This window comes from Gopherus flavomarginatus, chromosome 6, assembly GCF_025201925.1.
Source record: "Gopherus flavomarginatus isolate rGopFla2 chromosome 6, rGopFla2.mat.asm, whole genome shotgun sequence".
Taxonomy (NCBI): Eukaryota; Metazoa; Chordata; order Testudines; family Testudinidae; genus Gopherus; species Gopherus flavomarginatus.
This window is the reverse complement of record NC_066622.1, coordinates 90,448,555-90,461,386: the sequence shown is the minus strand read 5'-3', so window position 1 is coordinate 90,461,386 and position 12,832 is coordinate 90,448,555. Positions and strand designations below refer to the sequence as shown.

Genomic DNA, 12,832 nt, shown 5'->3' with positions numbered 1-12,832 from the left:
ATGGTTTTAACTGATAGAATAAATAGTTTAGCCTATGTATACCTACTTACTGTGAATGTGTGTGAGGGTAGATTTTTCTTTGTGTTGGGACTATGTCACATGCTTGGCTCTTAAAACATCCATTTTGAGAATAATGTCACAGAATTGAAATGCTTTGTTGTTTTTCCTTTTTCCTAAAGGCAAATTACATGGAAAATCAAACCACAATAATTTGTTGTTAGCAACTTGATTTTGTTAGGTTAAAATGTTGTGATCATAGAGCCTTGTTTTTCTCTGCTGTGTAATTATCCTGGATGCAGAAATCTATGGTACACTGAGACCTGAAAAATTCAGTACACTAGGTTGATGATTGTTGAATTAAGATTTGAATAGTGGTCTTTTTTATTTTTTTCAAGGTATAAAACGGAATAGTTGAGGATAGTGGCATGATGATAGATGATGTCTTTGAGTTCTGTGTGGGTATGTCCTTAAAAATGACACTTTGTATACTAGTCCATTTCGATAAGGCCCTGTAGTGATTTCTTAGTCATTGATTGCAATTAGTAAAAATTGCCCAAAAGCCCATGGTCTGAACACAGAAGTGTGGTTATATAGAATTTTTGTGTGTCTTTGTGAAATTCCCTAAGGGATAGATAGTCTTAGTGTGCTCTAAGCAGCCATGCATGTGCTTCTTGAAAGGCATGTAGATTTCCTTTAACATATGTGCAGCTTTTGGATGGAAAACAGTCAACATTTTCCTGCCTTTTCCCCTTGTTTCTTCTGAAATGGCAGTGTTAAACTTAATGAGAAGCACTAAGAAACCCACTGTCTTCTGTTCTAGGGAACACATTAGAAGGCTGTGTTTAGATGGCTGCAGTGAGTGTACTGCAGCATATTAACTATAGATGTCTTTGCCATTTAAATATACATGTAAAGGTCTCCTCAGTATTTTTTATGGTACAAATGAAAGCACAAAATTAAGATATTGCCTTTGGGACAGTTTTCACATCAAAAATTGGTCTGCATATGTAACATTTTTTCCTGTTTGATTTTATGGTAACATGCAGGTCTGTAGCATTGTAGCTATGATTTTTCAGCTGAAAATGAACACAACAATGCAAATTTAAAGGATATGGCCTACCACCATGTATTTTCATTTCAGGTGTGAGTTAAAATGTATAGTATCACATTTAACTCTGTCCATAATTTAGAGAACCAATATTATCTATAATAGGCTTAAGTTTAACAATAGCATACCCAACCATATATATGCCGTCTTTGTCTTTGTGCTCATTCATATTTACTTGGCAAAATGTGGAAGAGATGTGGCAATAATAGCCTCTTGATTCAGAGATCTGAGACAATTGCTTTGTGGACAAAAATGCTTTACTGTTTATACAACACAGTGCTGTAGAAGGGAAATCTCTTAGCAACCAGAGTGGGACCTGGATAAATATCAATCTATTTATTGTAAATGCATGGATTTTTCAATATATTGTTTCTTCATAGAATAGAACAAATAGAACATAGAGGTTTCACACCAACAATTTTTTTTTCCTATTATGCTGGAGGTTGGTGATCAATTTGGAATTCTTTCTTAGCAGTATTTTTAGGACTTGCAGATTCAAGACATACTAAGTTTATTAGGAGAATTCAGAAAAAGCAGTAACCTTGTCACTGACTATAGAAAGTGAGAAAGAAAATTTGTGCATGTGCTGGTGTATTACTCACAAAAAGGACACCATTATGCCTCTCATGCACCAGGCATAAACTATTACTGTACATTCCAGTTGTTGTTCGTTGTTTTGTAGTTCTTGGGGAAGGAGGGATATTTAGAATAACCATTATTTCCACTATGAGTTCTGAGTCACTTCTTTATGTACCTCTGCACCACCCACAAGCAAGCAATACTCAGGTTTTTTTATAGTCAAATGATGTTGCACAACACTAACCCTTTACTTGAGCAATATATGCAAATATCCTCTAGGGACTTCAAATCGCATTAAAACACCAGTGAGTGCTAATATCCCTAGATAATTTATACAGTAAGGAGATTGAGGCATGAGATGGTTTGAAAGTCAGGCCTGTGCGACCACAAAGTCTCTACAAACTGGTGATGCCAAACCCCGTCATACTGATAGTCATTTGTGTGTAATGTTAGGATTGTAATCTGAGGAAGAAATTTCACGGCTTTCTCAATTATTTGGCACTTTACCATGTACTAAAATTTCTGTCAAGATTTTCTCTAAAAACATACAGACAAATATCTTGTTAGGTGATATTCAGTTCGTTAAGTTGTAGGATCAAATCTTCAAAACTGTGTGTGCGTATTAGCATGTGTCTATTTTAGGCATGCAATGAAGACATAGTTGATTGCAGTGATGATACATAAGATGTGCACTCATTTCACATACAAATTAATCACATTACCATGATATGCAAGCATGGCTAAAGTGAGTTTAAAATTGTGTATAAGAATAATGTGAAGGTTACATGTATAACACTATCATGAGTTTAACTGACAGACTGAAGACATAATAAGTGTGCATGCATGTGAATTCTCACTTGTATTTGCACACCTAAATTTATAGTATGCACTTATGAATATTGAGCTGTTAATTGTTTCTTATTCATGGTATAGCAAAATAAAGAGATGGTATCAGAAAATAAGAGAGATGCATCTGTTGACCGATATACAGATTTCGCTGTTTACTCTGTTCAAATGTATTTTAAACTTGGGGAGAAATTCTGACTGGTGTAGCCCAAGTGCATCAGGGCAAACTTTACCCTAACAAAAAAGATCGGAACACCTTTTAAGAATAACAGTTGATTTAATTATCTGACTGTTCTGCTTCTGACAAGGTTGTCCTAGGTCATGCACAATTTTGGCTATGAAAACTAGCAATGGTTTCCCATATGCCAGCATCTAGGAAGGATTTAAATGCTCTCTTCAGTGTCAGCCCTCAATAAAGGCAGAAGTCCCTTGTTTAATTATAATATATTGTAGAAGAAAAATGTAAGTCTAGGTGCATACTGAATATTTTATGTTGTATACAATATTCAGCGAAGTGGAAGTGGTTTCCATTTGTGTATAATATTAAGGAGCTAGTTGGTTCTAGTGGAACTCATAATAGTGTGTTTACACTGAAGGCCCTAGTGCTTCCTTAAAAACTGATGTTATCCCACCATGCGTGTTGTGGATTCCAATGTTACCCTGGCAATTTTACCATGAGTCTCATGGTATCTGATGTTTACTTAAAGCCCAGCTCCTGAACATAAGGGAATCTCAGCTCTCATAAATATGTATATATATATTTTTAATGGTCTATATGAGAAAGTTGCACCGGTATAACCTAAGGTATACAGTTAAATAAATGTAATTAAACTACTGCAAACCTCTGTGTGGACACTTAAATTCAGTGAAAGTGGCTTTTTTTGTTTAGCTTCAAACAGTTGGGAACAGGTTTAAGTAAAGCACTCTTAAACTGAAAAGAGTACCCTTGCAGGGATTTGCACTGGTTTAATTATATGAGTTTAAAAATTGATTTATATTAAACTGGTGCAACTTCCCCATGTAGACAAGGCCTAAAGGTTGTGAAGAAAAGCTTGAAAAACAGCCTAAAGGGGCAAAAAATCACAAGACTAGAAAACATAATCAGAATTTTATTTTTTTTCAATCACTTGATTTTAAGATGATCATGATTTTCAGCATCTGACTTTTTATTTTTGTATGCTAAACAATCTGTTCCATCCTGTATTTAGCTGTGACATTCTTAGTAAAAAGAACAGGAGTATTTGTGGCACCTTGGAGATTAACGCATTTATTTGAGCATAAGCTTCCGTGGGCTACAGCCCACTTCATCGGATGCATAGAATGGAACATATAGTAAGGAGATATATATACACATACAGAGTACATGAAAAGGTGTCAATTGCCCTACCAACTCTATTAATTAGCCTCTTAGAGTTGGTAGGGAAACTCCCACCATTTCATGTTCTCTGTATGTGTATATATATCTCCTTACTATATGTTCCATTCTATGCATCCGATGAAGTGGGCTGTAGCCCACAAAAGCTTATGCTCAAATAAATGTTAGTCTCTAAGGTGCCACAAGTACTCCTGTTCTTTTTGCGGATACAGACTAACACGGCTGCTACTCTGAATTCTAAGTTTCCCAGACTTGAAGAAGAGGTCTGTGTAAGCTCGAAAGCTTGTCTTTCTCACCAACAGAAGTTGGTTCAACAAAAGATATTACCTCACTCACTCATTATTTTTGAACATCTGAGATTGACAATACTGGCATCCTCACATGTCAGGGTAAATAAAATCAATGTTGCGGCTCAAAATATGAAGCAGATCTGTGAATATAACCAATTGCCTTGTGGCAAAGAAAAAGTGAATCTAGAGTCCAATCAAATTTGCATTGAAATCAGTGTGTCATTCCTTAGACTTCAGTGGGCTATGGATCGTGCCCTTAGTTTTGACCTCCACCTGCACCCAGGAAAACTGTGTCAGAAGCATGAAACAGGCCTTGGCAGGTAACTAAGAGGGCTACTGGGTTTCTAGGAACTGTTCTGTATTGGACGTAACTCTGGAAGACATTGTGCCACCTTTTTAGAGGATTCAGCAAACACTCCCCTCACTGATTGGCGTAAAGGGGGCTTGACTAGCGTTTGTCCCCTTTTGGAGTGGCTAGCAGCACTGTTCTTGCCCGGCCCTTGTGTCCAGGTGAGTGTAAGTTACTCAGTTTTGCCCATCTCCTTCACGGGCTGTAAGAGGGAGGCCTCTGGGTGCCCTCCCATTGAGCCCTGATTCAGTAAAGTGCTTAAGCACGTGAGGATTCCTGTTGATTTCACCAAGACTATTCATGTGCTTAAACTTATGCAACCACAAAGCTGAGCACAGCTGGGCTGTCAAAGGAAAACTTATTTTCATTTGTTTTCTCTTAACGTGTATGTATAAGTAATGCTGAATTCTTATTGTGTGGCTTTTGTTTTGTTTTTTCCAGTTCAGCTTATAAGAACAATTGCTCCACTCACGACAGCCCTTGAAAGAATACACCATTGCTAGCTACATTAATTAAGGTTGTCCTAGTCAATTTTAACTTCTACATCCATCTGTTAAACAAAGAAAATGAGTTTGTCCGGCTTTGTGAATTTACATTCTTGGGCTCTACAAGTTTAAATCCTCCACTTCTTCCCCTTTCGCTCTTTTGCATCTCAACTCCTAGGCCCAATGCTTGTCTGAGTCACTGTGCACATGTGTTGATTGTTATGTAAATAGTGGTCTCACATTGCACACAGTGTGTATGTACACATATACTATACATGTTGGCAGTAGGGGGAAGTTTATGACCTGTGAAATAAATGATCTTCATGTTGTAGAAAGATTGTTAAAATGACACTCTGGGCCAAATCATTGAGACTATACTGATTTGACTCAGATGAGAATTTGTCCCTTTGTCTTTTCTTTTTTCCCCATGGAGAAATTGTTTCCCCATAAAACTTGGGTCACAAAGTATTCTTTTAAGCAAAATTAAAACATGCTATAGTTGAACAAGCATTGAAAAAAAATTAAAATAAGTTTTGTATAACTTTTAAAGTGTCATGCCATGTGCCAAAATGTAAAGTACTGGTATTATCATAGTATGAAATGCCTAAGTTTGAAGCTTTTGAGGATAATTATGGTGGGGTGACGACTCACTGCTGTGGTGCCCCCTGCTGGTTGTCCAGGGAATCAGCTCTTTCCAGCCTCCAGAGTGCCCTCTGCAGGCCGATGTCTCGCCTGCTGCTGGCCCTGTGTCCTTCCCAGACCCTGATGCCCTTTGTCCAGGGTTTCTGCCCACTGCGGTATCCCCTCACTCTGGGTCTCCCCTGCCAGGGGAATTCCCAGCCCCCTGTCCCCACCTTCCCTCAGTGGCTACTGCCAGTCTCCATTTAAACCCCGCTCACTGGGGCAGACGGCAGTCTGTAAACCACTCATCAGCAAGGGGGGTTAGACCAGCAGCCTCTGCTTATCTCTGGGCTGCCTCTCTGCAGCCCCAGTATCCTTTGTGGGCCCTTAACTAGGTCTGCAGCCTGGGGCTTTGCTAGGCTGGAGCTCCCCAGCTCCCTCTGCCCTTCCCCAGCACTGCTTCACCCTAGGTACCCTCCTCAACTTCCCAGGCAGCCAGGTCCTTCTCTCTCTGAAGCTAAAGAGAGTGTCTCTCTCCTTTTAGCCTCTGGCCCTCAGCCCTCTTATAGGGCCTGCTGTGGCCTGATTGCGGCATGGCCCCAGATGTGGCTGCTTCCCCCAATCACCCTGGCTTTTCTCAGGGCTGTTTTAAGCCCTTCAGGGCAGGAGTGAGGGGACTACCCCGCTACAATAATACTTAGTCCTGTCATGAGTGCAGGGGACTGGACTAGATGATCACTCAAGGTTCCTTGCAGTCCTATGATTCTATAAACCAAATTCCTTTGGTGCAGCTTCCTTCCTTCACTAAAGTTTATGTTGCTACAACCCTTAGAAATTGTTCAACAACAGAACTGATCAAACCTTTTGTTAAAGAGTAGCAACTGTGAAATTTACAGATTTTAAAATGAGCTGAAGAGCCAGTTTTACTATTAAGTGGTGATAAATGTAACTTGTGAATGGAGAAAACAATAATAATGACTGTATTCTCTGGGTGGCATAGACTCCAAATTGTTACCTTGCTTTCGAGATGGGAGTGATATGGATGTATTTTAAGATACTTTTGAAGTGAACAGTGAATTGCACTGGGTGGGGTGTGAAGATCTTGTAAGTCTCCATGAACCATGCTGTAGTTGGCAATTAAATAAGGGGTACAAAAGAAAATAGAGAGCTAGTTAGGGTGTTCCTAAGTGCTACAATGATACAAATATGTAATAATACAATCAAGTGTGAATTATAAGGTCAGTAGACAGATTGCGAAGTGCTCTGAGATCTACTGATGAAAAGTGCTTTTTAAAAGGTTGGGTTTTGTATCGTTTTTTTTTAAATTAAACTTAAACCCACACAAAGATACATAAGGCCTAATTCTTCCAAATGCAGTCACTACATTGATTTAAATGGGAATTCTGATTAAAAAAAAGGACTGGATTCACCATTGTCCTGCACCTGGTATGATCATTTACACCAGTGCAAGGTGTGTGTAATACACTGTCTTTCTGATTTAGGAGTATAGTCCTGATTTAAATCACTACACTTTGTCCAGAGTTATGTTGTACTGGTCCAAAAGATCCAGATCAGGCTTAGAATGCCCCCAAGGTTGGTGACCTATTGGATGTTGCAGAAATTCCCCAGAATAATGCTTAGTATATAGACTTAGATGTTTGTGAGTTCTCTTGAGTTGTGAGCAAGACTTTGAGAACAACATGAAGAAATTCTCACTGACACACAATCATTTTTGTGGGATTCCAAAATGGTTATCTACAATTTTTTTTGGTGTTTGCATAGTTTTTTCTCCAATGTACTTGTTTTAGAGGCCTAAGCTTTGTGCTTGAAACGTCTAGGTTCCCTAGAACCACACACTGAAATCCTGCTTAAAGGTAAGACAGCATTCCATCCATCCAAGAGAAAGACATTGAATTAGACCCAGTTTACTGTGTGCTGGTCTCTTGGATGAGACCTTAAAAAAAGAGGGCCTGCTTTTCATAGGTGTTGAGCATCAGTAACACCTATTGACTTCAGCTGGAGTCATGGGTGTTCAATAATCATGAAAATCAGGCCTAGAATTCTTGCCTGAATATTAAGAATCACACGGCAAATTCTGTAAATCTTTCTAATGCATAAAGCTGCCAATCAATGTTTAGCAACTAGCCATCTTCCAAATCTCCAGGTTGCTTTTATCCTGTATAGATAGCTGGAAATCACTTTGTGTTTTGAAATGAAATGTGCATAAATGAATGTAAAGAGTAATAATATATTATTTTGGTACTTTATTAATTCAAATGAAAAATAATATAGACATAATAAATAAATAAATAAATAAATAAAATAATAAACTTTTTGTTGGAAGCTCTTTTTGATGCTTAAAAAGAAAATGTTTGCTGACATGCATTTATAAAAATCCACAGTTTTGCCAAGTAAGATGTTCACCACTTTTGCTTTAGAAACCAGTGTTTATAACCCGTTTATAGCAGAAACTGTAAAATTTCACACAAATAAATTCACATAAAAAAATCTAGTTCTGCATATACAAAATATCTGCCAAACATAATTTAATAGTGTCACATATTTCTTGCATGCACTCGTTGCACTCAAGAAGACCCTTGAGTTCATAGAGATGTACATGAGCACCTAAATAATTGATATTCAGTGCCTTGAGTAACTCTTTATTTTTGTCCTTGTCATTGTATGAAGATACAGTATACATTGTACCACCTGACACAGTATATTCCATCGTAGACTCAAAGAAATCTTTGGAAATCATTTTTGAGAACTATTTCAATACCATTCTAATTTTGTCTGTTTTATATTATATAATTTATTTTAGCTAAATGTTGTGCTGGTCTTCCAATACCTTTTGTTCAAATGTATTTAGTTTATTTGGATGTAGAAAGATACAGTTGTATTAATTGTTATACCTTAATGGTTATGTATCAAATTTAAATCTTATTTTTAGTATTTAAAATTCTTTTTAATCCTTAATTGAAAATTACTCCATAAGTAAAGAGAGATGGTCAAGGTAGAAAGGATTTGTTTAAAATTGGAACCCAATGTTCATAGATAGTTCCTCAAAGCTAATTTCAGCCGCAGTCAAAGCAAGATTCTTTGAGCCAGATTAATACCTTAACTCAATGTAGTGTATACCCTACTCTGTAACTATCCCATTGAAACTAATGGAACTACTCACAGAAGAAGGTACTACTCACTCTGAGTAAAGGTATCTAAATCTGGCCCTTTATTATACTTTGTTTAGTCATGGAAATGAAAATGTATCATTTGCACTATAGGATCCCTGGTTATTTTAGTACTCTATGGTAAGCATATGAATTGTGATGCCACAGTGGACAAGATAGCTATTGTTTGTGTGATAATGAGTTCTCCATTTTTAAACAGATCTAAAATTCACTTTATATCCCCTGCTCCTGCAAATCTCTTAGACATTTTGAACTGGCCCTTTGAGACAGCAAAAGAGCAGAGGAGAAATGGAAAGGGGAGTGATTATAAATAGGTGTGAAAAAGAGAGAGAGTATGAAGATTCCAAAACACTCCCTCATGGCTACCATACTGTGGATTTAAAAGCTACATTTAGAGCCTTTGTTTTTGATGCTTCAAAAATGCCCCCAGGAACTTGCCAGCAGCCACACTCAATACAGGCTGCCTATCACCTTGAGCCCATGGAAGACTCTCATTCAGTAGTAGTATGCCTTCTCTAGGCCTTCCACTATGGAGACAGGGATGCTCTTATGCACATCTTATGTTTCGTCCAGTAGGGGCCAGTAGTGTCCATGAAGCCTAATATGATAGTCAGAAGAAGTGTGTGTCATCCTTTGCATGAAATAAAAACATGAGGAACTCGCAGATGCCATGTACTAGTCCATTGAAATCCATGAAAAGACACCAGTTTACTCATACTGAACATGACCTTGCTCTTAAACATGCAATCCTCTATTTGAGGTTTGTAAACTCTGACAATCCCAGAGGTGGTAATTTATGCTGCTTATTGGATGGAAAACCTCAGGTCAATAATTCATATTTTAGTCACATATACCACCTTTGTTTATTCTAACATCACTTAAGCATATGTATGTAAATAGAGGATAGGTATAATATATCTGTCCTTCAGATGCTGTTTGGAAATTCTGAGCACAGTGGAAAAGAAGCACTTCAGATTGTTCTTTTAATGAAGTGTGTTCTTTCTCTTCTAAGCACTGGTCGGATAAGGTAAATCCTTTGCTACTGGGAAGTCTTTACGCCCTCCTCAATGCCCTTTCTATGTGCCCTCCACATTTAACTTAAATTTCATTAGGTATCTGAGCTGAGCTGGAGTGACAAAGTGGAAAGGGGTGTCAGAAATGAGGAGGCATTGTGAATGCTGAATTTGGCTGCTAGAAATCCTTTGGCTGCAGTCAAAAGTAGAGGAACTTGCATAATTATTTTTTTAAAATATGCTTACAGTGATCATGCAGATCCCTGGACTCTGATAGGCTGATGGCAAGTAGTAGTTCAGGGATTTGCATACTTTGCGGAATGATGCACATTTGTGGGCAGTTAAGTGTATGGCATTCCTAACTTTGGATTGACCAAAAGTTCTATTTTGATATAGTCATCCATAACTTGAAAAAGTAAAGTGTTTATAGACCAGAACATCCACATGCTACAAATTCATGCTTTGCGCTTATATGGTAAGATTTTTACTATAGATAAAGGGTCAGCTTTCATGGCTTTGGTTATGACTCCCTGATTGTCTGTCCTGTATAGTTTCAGCTATGGTCCTGACTTAGGCTGCTCTAACTTTCTCCAGGGAGCAGCTGTCTTCAACTCTCTGAAGAGAGTTGGCAGAGTTTATTGGTGTTCCAGCCACACACCAAGACACGACTTGTGCCAGGACTGGGATGATAGTATTGTTGAAATTGGCTATGCTGGCTTTATCTCAATGGACATTGCACTCCCTTTTCTTTCTTGGGAAAGCTGTCGACTACCCAAATGCAGCTAGCTTCTGGCCCATTGTGCTGCCAGAGCTGGATCATGAGAAAGAATCTGGCCCCAAAACTTCAATACTTTCCATTTCATGGATCTCAGTGGGTGGTGGATTTAGATATACAGAGTGGCTATTTATAGAATAGTCTGTTTCTTCATTAATGTCATTTATGCTGTGATTTTCTCTTTTATTTCTGTCACTGTTTGGTTCCTAAAGATACCTTGCATCTGTCTGTTTCTTAAATCAAAATGATTTCAAAGAGTATGTCATAAAATAGAAGAGATCAAAAAGTTAGATGTGCTTTTTCAAACTTCATCCATTTGCCCCGTTGAAGTTATTTAAATGACAAATAACAAGAACAAAAATTTCTAAGACTGAATTTCATTTTGAGTTCACAAAATCATGAACATCAAAAAACAAGTTACTGCAATTTTTGATGTCAGCCTTACAATTCAGGTTCTGTCTAGTTTCTCTGCATTGTCTGTATAACAAATGAACGTTCAAGAGTTTTTTCTCCTTACAGACAGCATTAAAACTACATCGTGCTCTATGCTGCACCCCCTGTTATATTTAACAAACGCCTTACTTTTAACGGACTTTTTGGTGGTAGGAGTGGTGGTGGTTAGAGATTCGGTATATAGAAATTCACTTTATTCAGCATGTTGATTCACTCTGAGACACTTTTTAACCTCAGGACACTGGCTAGCTCTATGTCACTGACCACCTTCAGGTAACACAAACACTCTTGGTTAACTTGGCAGTCATCCCTCTAACAATGTGTCTCTTTCTTTGTACCCATACTTATCTCATTTTAATGAAAATTTCTGAGGCCCTCGGAGAACCTTCTGTCAAACAGAAGCTGTTCTATATGCAGCAGACCCAGGTGTAGTCTTGCTACCGACTGAGGTCAAATTATAATGACCTAATATCAATGGAGGGAGTCCATGGATATCACTGAGCTGATTGTGGCCTATTGTGTATAATTTGTAAGTCATTCATTGATTGTAATACTAAGACCCTTTGAATTATTTTATAGCTTAAGGTATGTTTTATACATAGACATGTTTATCCATCTGTTTTATACCCCACATTGTCTGCCTTTTATTTGTTTATTTATAGCCTTATCACTTCTCCTACGGGGCACTAATATGACTATTTCTGTAGCTTTAGTGACATCCCAGTCATCAGTCAGTAAGATAATGTTTAATGTTTCAGAACATTTGACATGTCCTTCTTACTGTGCTCTTGATGCCCAGGTGTAGTAAATCTGAGGATTTATGTGGTAATACAAGTAATCATATATTCACTTCTGGTGTAGAAGGTGACATTTCTCTTCCTAGGTTGTAGGAAAGTTGATAGGGAAAGTATCTAAAACTACATTTTTGCCTAGACCCAGGGGTAGGCAACCTATGGCATGGGTGCCAAAGGCAGCATGTGAGCTGATTTTCAGTGGCACTCACACTGCCCAGGTCCTGGCCACCGGTCCAGGGGGCTCTGCCTTTTAATGTAATTTTAATTGAAGCTTCTTAAACATTTTTAAAACCTTATTTACTTTACATACAACAATAGTTTCGTTATATATTATAGACTTATAGAAAGAGACCTTCTAAAATGTTAAAATGTGTTACTGGCACGCGAAACCTTAAATTTGAATGAATAAATGAAGACTCAGCACCCTACTTCTGAAAGGTTGACGACCCCTCGGCTAGACCATGCAGCACAGAGAAGTTCCTGTACACCGGAGTGAACCACATATATGAGGAGAGGAATACAGGCACCAGCCAGCTTATGGCTCTCCAAACTAAGGCTATGCCTACGATACAACCCTGTAAGGTCGCCGGTGTAGCCGCTCTTTGCTGGCGGGAGAGAGCCAGCGTTAATGAATTTACCCCCAATGAGCAGCAATAGCCATGTCAGCAGGAGATCCTCTGTCCACGCTACGACTTTCATCGGTGAAACTTATGTTGGTTAGGGGGTGTTTTTTCACACCCCTGAGCAATAAAAGTTTTACTGACAAAAATGGTTGGGTAGACCAAGCCAAAGATAAGTGTGTGCATGTGCATATGTAAGTAAATACAGCATTTTGCTGTACTACTGAGTAAACATCCCTCAGAATAGCCTTTTTGGCCAGGCTGCATAGGTAAAGTGTTCTGGAGAACTACTGTGGGCCAATGAAGGTGGCTCTCTCCTGGACAGGACTCTGAAAA

The 12,832-nt window shown here is 38.3% G+C and overlaps 1 protein-coding gene across 16 annotated transcripts in view; it reads left to right on the top strand.

Annotated features, from left to right (window-relative positions):
- The window catches only part of ANK3 (ankyrin 3), a 437,823-nt gene that overhangs the window by 143,842 nt on the left and 281,149 nt on the right, over positions 1-12,832 (top strand). The gene's annotated exons all lie outside the window — the stretch shown is intronic.